We start from the raw sequence: 7,031 nt of genomic DNA on the forward strand, positions 1-7,031 counted from the left end.
ACAAAGCCATAGGGGCAGCCTTAGGACAGGTTGAACAAAAACTCCCATATGCCATATACTTTGTCAGCAAAAACTTATCCAAGGCAGAAATGAATTATACTGTAACTGAGAAAGAGTTCTTGGCCGTGGTCCATGCCCTGAACAAGTTCCGACACTACATCACTGGCTATCAAACATTTGTACATACTGATCATGTTGCAATTAGATATTTAATGAATAAACCGGATGTGAATGCTCGTATTATTAGATGGTTACTTTTGTTGCAGCAGTTTGATTTGACTATCGTTGACAAACCAGGTAAAGAAAATGTTGTTGCTGACTTCTTGTCTAGATTGGATTTACCTGCAGGTGAAGATGGAACAGTGGATGACCAGATGCCAGATGAACATCTGTTTGCTATCTCAGTACTCTCTCCATGGTTTTCTGATATAGCAAACTACCTGGTCTCAGCATAGTTCCCTCCGCATCTATCCTCAAAAGAGAAGAGCAGAATTGTGAGGAAAAGTGCCTCATTCACTTGGATCGGGGGCAACCTGTTCAAACTTGGCCCCGATCAGATCTTAAGGCATTGTGTAAGGGAGGAGGAAGTCTTTGACATCCTCCTAACCTGTCATGATGGGCCTTGTGGAGGACATTTTGCAGCCAAGAGGACTGCCTTCAAAATTCTACAGGCAGGCTACTATTGGCCCACGCTTCATCAAGATGTCAACAGATATATCATCCAATGTGACCGATGCCAAAGGATGGGGAAGCCGACTCCAAGGGACGAAATGCCTCTCCAACCTCAAGTGACTCTTGAACCATTTGAGAAGTGGGGTATGGATTTTGTGGGTCCTATCAATCCTCCTTCAAGGCAAAGGTCTTACATCATTGTGTGCACAGACTATCTGACAAAGTGGGCGGAAACCAAGGCAATCAAAGCAACGACAAAGAAAAGGTGGCTGAGTTTTTAAGAGAAAACATCTTCTACAAATTTGGCTACCTAAGAGAGTTAGTCACCGATCAAGGAAGCCAGTTCACCTCCAACTTAATTGAAGACTTTCTCGCTCATCACAAGATCAAGCATAGGACTTCCACCCCCTATCATCCTCAAACAAATGGGCAGGTGGAAGTCACTAACAGAGCATTAGAAGGGATTTTGACTAAGGTGGTGAGCAGCAGCAGAAAGGATTGGGCAGATCGCTTGGTTGAGGCCACTTGGGCTTACAACACCACTTGGAAGACCACAACCGGCTTCACACCTTATGAGCTGGTCTATGGGAAGAGAGCTTTGCTGTCAATTGAGTTTGAGTACAACACATTGAGGATGGCAACTCAGCTGGACCTAGATCTCAGCCATGCCCAACAAGAAAGGTTATTGCAGCTGAATGGGCTAGATGAACACCGAATGCAGGCCCTTCTCCACTCAGAAGTGGTTCAACTTCAGAGGAAGATATGGCATGACCGGCACCTCAATGACAAACAATTCCAGTCAGGAGATTGGGCGCTGCTGTACGATTCCAGACATAAGGATTTCAAGGGGAAGCTGAGGACAAGATGGCTAGGACCATATGCAGTGGAGAAGTGTAATGACAATGGTTTTGTCCTTATTCGGACCATTGATGAGGAATCCATCCCCATGCTCGTCAATGGGCATCGACTAAAGATCTACAGGAAACCTCTTTCGAGGCAAGAGTTCATCAACACTGTGGAAAAATCAGTGCTGGTCATAGAGAAGGGTTCTGCCTCTGTTCTGGGCATACCCTGAGCATCATAAAAAATAAAAATAAAAAAATAAAGAAAAAAATTAAAAAAAAAAAGATCCTTGGGTGAAAACCTTTCTGAGGCACCCAAGGCAGATGGTAGGGGTGAAAACCTCATTGAGGCACCCCTGCTGTCTCTCTGAAAAAGAATTGGAATAAAAAGACCCTTGGGTGAAAACCTCTCTAAGGCGCCCAAGGCAGATAGTAGGGGTGAAAACCTCATTGAGGCGCCCCTGCTGTCTCTTAAAAAAAAAAAAAAAAAAAAAAGAGAGAAAAAAGAAGAAGAAAAAAGGAAAAGAAAAAGAGAAGGAGGCAGAAACAGAAAAATAGGCTTAATCTTTGGAAATTGTTGCAGGTTGCAGGTATTCCATGCAAAAAGGAGGCCTCTCAACTCAAGGACAAGGGTCCCTACCATGCTACCAGGCAACCTCACAAACGCTCCCTCCATAAACACTCATCTCTTTCAAGGTTTGGGCACAATCTGGTCATAGTTTAGCCTTCTACAAGAAGCTACAGGACTTTCTATAGGAAGTTTTGTATTTCTACAGGAAACATCCTGTAGAGCCTTTGGACAGGCCAGGACCGACTATGAAGGAGAATTTGAAGCTTGAAGTCCGATGAGGAGGCATGCAACCACTTTTTTTTTCTCCATCCTCCACTGTTGTCGCCTCCTTTCACCACCATTGTTGCCATATGATCGAAATACCTGCACAGTCATACCAGAACGTTGGTTTCCCAGAAAAAATATTTTTAAGAGGGAAATAAAGCATGCAGAGGCTCAACGCTTTACCTATCAAGGCAATCTAAGGACCCTGCACTTGTGAACGTGACTCAATTATTTCGGCATGCACCCCAGGAGGAGAAACGGTTACAAGATGTCCTACAGGAATCCTGTAGCAGTTGATCCGGCTAGAGCACATACCATGGGGGCACCCGCAGCTCATGAAGCCGGCGCATGCAACATTCACAGCCAGGAAACCGGATCTCAAGGTCTTGTAACCAGCAGCAGTCAATGAAGAGGAGCTCCCGTGCCTGTGCACGAAGCAGCAGCAAGCAGATCCATCATCCCTCGTCCTGAAGCCTGAGAAAAATCACGTCCACAGGCCGCACAGGTAAGTGCCTCACCCTATTTTGTCAAATTACATAAGCTATACTCTAAAATGTTCGTAATTGTGGAAATGAACGGATTGAACAAGTCAGGTAGCCATTCAACTGGCCACCACAACCAGTCCGACGACCTCGTCAGATCCGAAAGGCTTTGGTTATGTCGAAAAGACAGGAAATGGACACGTGGGAAGCGTCCAGTCGGAGAGAAGCGGCGATCTAACAGGAATGGCGACGGTAGATACAAAGGGAAGGATTCGGCGGTCAGGAATACATGCAGTGGAATGATAGCGGTGACGTTGGCCAATGAGGATAGCTCACCCCCGCGCCACAAATTCCGCAGCAATTCAAATCAGCCGTCTGAATCACTTATGGCGCACTGCAGTCATTTATTCACAACTGTTTTGCAGCCGAGTACGCATCCTAAATTCTTTGAAGGCTGTTAACCTGAGTTCTCGGCCTGTTCCAACGTCCTGTTGCTTCACAGAAGGTCCAGAACCACTGAAGCGTTCCCCAGAATCCGTGCACGACTCCTACAGGAAGCTGCGCTATAGGAAGCCCAGCATTATGGAGGAATTTGGACTGTTCACGTTGAAGGTGGCAATTCTGGAATAAGGTAAGCTTGAACATAGTTCTCCCATGCAATTGATTCAAAAGGTGGTGAAGTGGATGTGTTGAAAGGGTAGGAAACCATGAATAAAAGTCTGTCCATGAATTTACAAGCCGTTTTCTTATCGCTGCATGAGAATTGTCGTCGTAGTATGTATGCAGGATTTTCTCCGGGGTTTGATTTATAATTGAGCCACTGTCAAGGCTCGCTGGTAGGAAGTTGTGAATTTTATAAAACTGTGTGCATAACAGATACATAGCTTTGCGCTCTGTCTAAGAAAATCCCGAAGATCTACTTCTGTATACAAGAAGGCAAGCTTAGGACAACAAAACAAGTTTTTACCATGCTGGGAGGGTTCATTAGAAAAGAGCCTTCAGACTCCAAGAAGTTACGGGAAACCCCTAAGGTGGTGGACTTGTTTTCCCGTGCACAATGGATGTCATTCTGTGACAAGCTTCAAGGTCACGATGACGAGGTTGTGGAAGAATTCCTAGGGTCCTTGAAGCCAAATTCAAAGACATCAACGGTCTTGTCATGCGGAAAGAGTCAATTTTGCGGACAAAATTGACCTCCCTAGAAGCTAAGGCTTTCTAGTGACAAACAAGACAAGTAAACACTACCTTTCTCTAAACATGCATTTAGAATACAAGTAATCAGGTGTTTATAACATACCTTTAGTCCAACGCTTTGTAGTAGTCCAGCCTCGCCGATCCGGATGAGCTCCTCCTTCTCTTTGAAACCTGCATTCACTAACAAGCCAAAAAATTACATAGCACCTGAATAACTTATAAAATAACACATATTCATCATACAGACCAAGGAGTATATGAAACAAATCATGTATAACAATCTGTTGAGAAAAGTGAGCTTATTTGTATTAAGTGGAAACAAAAGAAACCATTACAACCTGAGCCTTGGTGTTGTGCAGGTCCCTCCTAGGGTCCAGCAAGAGTTTTCCTTTACTTTGATCAGCTCACCCACTTCCAAATAAGGCTAGGAAAGGATAGGAATCTCTCCTCTCAAGCTCTATAAGGAAGACCTAATTCCAGCAGCATCTACCCTTAGGAATGTTCAGCTTTCAACCTCCCCTCCTTCTGGCCCAATGCCTGTATTTATAGTGCTCTAGAGGAAGTTAATTAGGTCCACTATCAATGGGATAAGCCCCTCTTTGAATGGGATAGCTCCCCTCTTGATGGGATAAGTTCCTCTTTCATAGGGATACATGAACCATCTGGAGGCGCTCAATACACGTCAAACAAGCTTCTAGAATGCTCTAGAAATGACCACAAGTAACTTTTTTGAAGTGAAACTTGCGCCTTTTGACCTTTACAGGAGTACGCACCCACCCTTTTAAAGACAGAGTGTACAAGTACGCAGGTATTGTGAACTTGAGGTGCGTACACGTAGGTAAGGCTAAGAGAAACTGCGTACCCAGAGATATATAGATTTTTAAAGACTTTCTCTCTTTCTTGGAGTTTGACATGAAGAGCAGAGGTATAAGACTTGCCAAGGAGGATAGTATGACAGTTGATGGAGCCATACTAACTGCAAATAGTCATAGTGACAAATTTTAGTGTAACAGGTCTGTTTCTATAGGGAGGTTAAAAACGGCTTCTACAGGAAGCCAGAAATCAGCCACTACAGGGCTTTCTACAGGAAGTCTTGAAAAAGGAAAATAGAAGGAGAAAACGGCCGAAATTCTTGCTAGGGAGGCAGCAGCTGTGCTGGCCACCCTAAGTACCTCTCCCAAGCCAAAGGAAAAATGAAAGAGGGAGACTCCTCTGTATTTCAAAGCAAGAAGAAGTGTAAGAATTAAAACCGGCAGGCCCCAACCTCCATCCAAAGACCCAATTACCATTGAAGACACCCCTACCTCGCCAAAGGAGAAGTCCCCCTCCAAAGTATCAGTCACTTATGAGCGGGGGAGCCCGAAGACATCTACCTGGAGGGAGAGAATGGAAAGGTTAGCTTCAAAAACCCCTCTACAGGATGTTGAAGCTGTTCTACAGGAAACATTGGCCAGGCTCAAGGAGACCGAAAGAATGGAGGGGGAGGCCGCCAAATCACCACAAAAGGAAGAAGAGGTAGAGAACACTATGGAACCTAGCCCCCAGCCCAGCTTGGGCTCTTATTATAACTTTTTGGACGCCGGGAAAATCATTCCACAGAAATTCACAGTGCTGCTTTTCCTTGCACTAGAGGAAGAAAGAGTGAGGACCCACACATGGATGAGAATAGCCATGTCTAAAGGAGTAGCAGATATAGGCCCTTTGGAGGAACAACTCAAGGAGGCAAGAAGAGAATTGGCTATGGCAAAACATGTGGGAAACTGCCAGCGAGTATTTCTATAGGAAGAGAATGAGAAGCTCAAACTACAGCTACAAGGACAGAGGAAAGAAAGGGGCACAGCATCAGAGGACACCACAGCAAAACCTCAAGGTAAAGAAGGAATGCAAGCTGATCTTGAGGAACTAAACCATCAACTACAGGAAAGAGAATTGCAGGCAAACATAGAGATACAAGCTCTAAAACAGTAGGTGCAAGAAAAGGAGGCACAACTGGCCTACATGGCCAGTTGGGCAATGGACACTCTACAATGTAGGCAACCAGCCAAATCTTATGGCCTATACCTACGGGACCAGTGGCTACAATTCCAAATTAATGTATTGGCATAGAGGGGTATCTACCAAATCCAAAACCCCCAGCAGTTCACAGATTTATGTAACAGCAGCTCAACAGAGGACACGGCCAAGCTATCAGAGTTCTACCTCCATAATTTGGCCCTTCCAAATGTAACTTCATGGGACCCCAACACAGTCGTGGGAGATATGTAGCTGATGGCACTAACCTCATGGTTAAACCACGAAGAAAAGAGAGCGTCAGAGGTCAAAGATGTTATGAACCGAGAGTTACATGAACCACTGCTGATTAGAGCAAAGCCAGGGAACCCCACCGCATTGATATCAACCCACCAGCACCTAGCAACCAACTCTCAGGCTTTATTAAAATACATGGATCAGCAGGCTCAGGCTATAGCACACTTCGAGGATATGGAGCGATTATTAGGGGACAATTGTGTTCATGATTGCACCCGTAGGTGGAACACATTGTCCCACAGCCTCAAAATCAGGGAATATCACACTCCAACTAGAATGAGGGAGGCCTTGGCACGGGTGCCTCTCTACAAGAAGTCCATGCAGAACCTCTAGGCCAGCTGGATAGGCCTCAAGCTAAGCCCACCTTTGCTTTTGGGATTGGTAGAAGGGAGCACAGAAAAAGAAGAGCATAAGCAGTGGGAAGAGGTAGAAAGGAAGGCTGGGTTCCATGACAGTGAGGAGGATACTACTTCAGAAGCCTGGGATGTGAGAGTGGCGATTAAAGCAATGAAAGACGAGGAGCTGGACTAGTTTCTCAGGGATGAGCAATCATTTTAGCAGGGGGGTGATGATGAGCCCCAAATGTGGTAACATTTTGGGCTCATTTGGCCTAATTATCCTTGTTCAATCCTTCATTTTTCATAACTTATGCATTATTTTTTAGTATGTTTATGTCATTTGTACGAATAAGGGTAGTCA

This window comes from Pinus tabuliformis, chromosome J, assembly GCF_031772625.1.
Source record: "Pinus tabuliformis cultivar Carrire ecotype Pingquan chromosome J, CPIR1, whole genome shotgun sequence".
NCBI lineage: Eukaryota > Viridiplantae > Streptophyta > Pinopsida > Pinales > Pinaceae > Pinus > Pinus tabuliformis.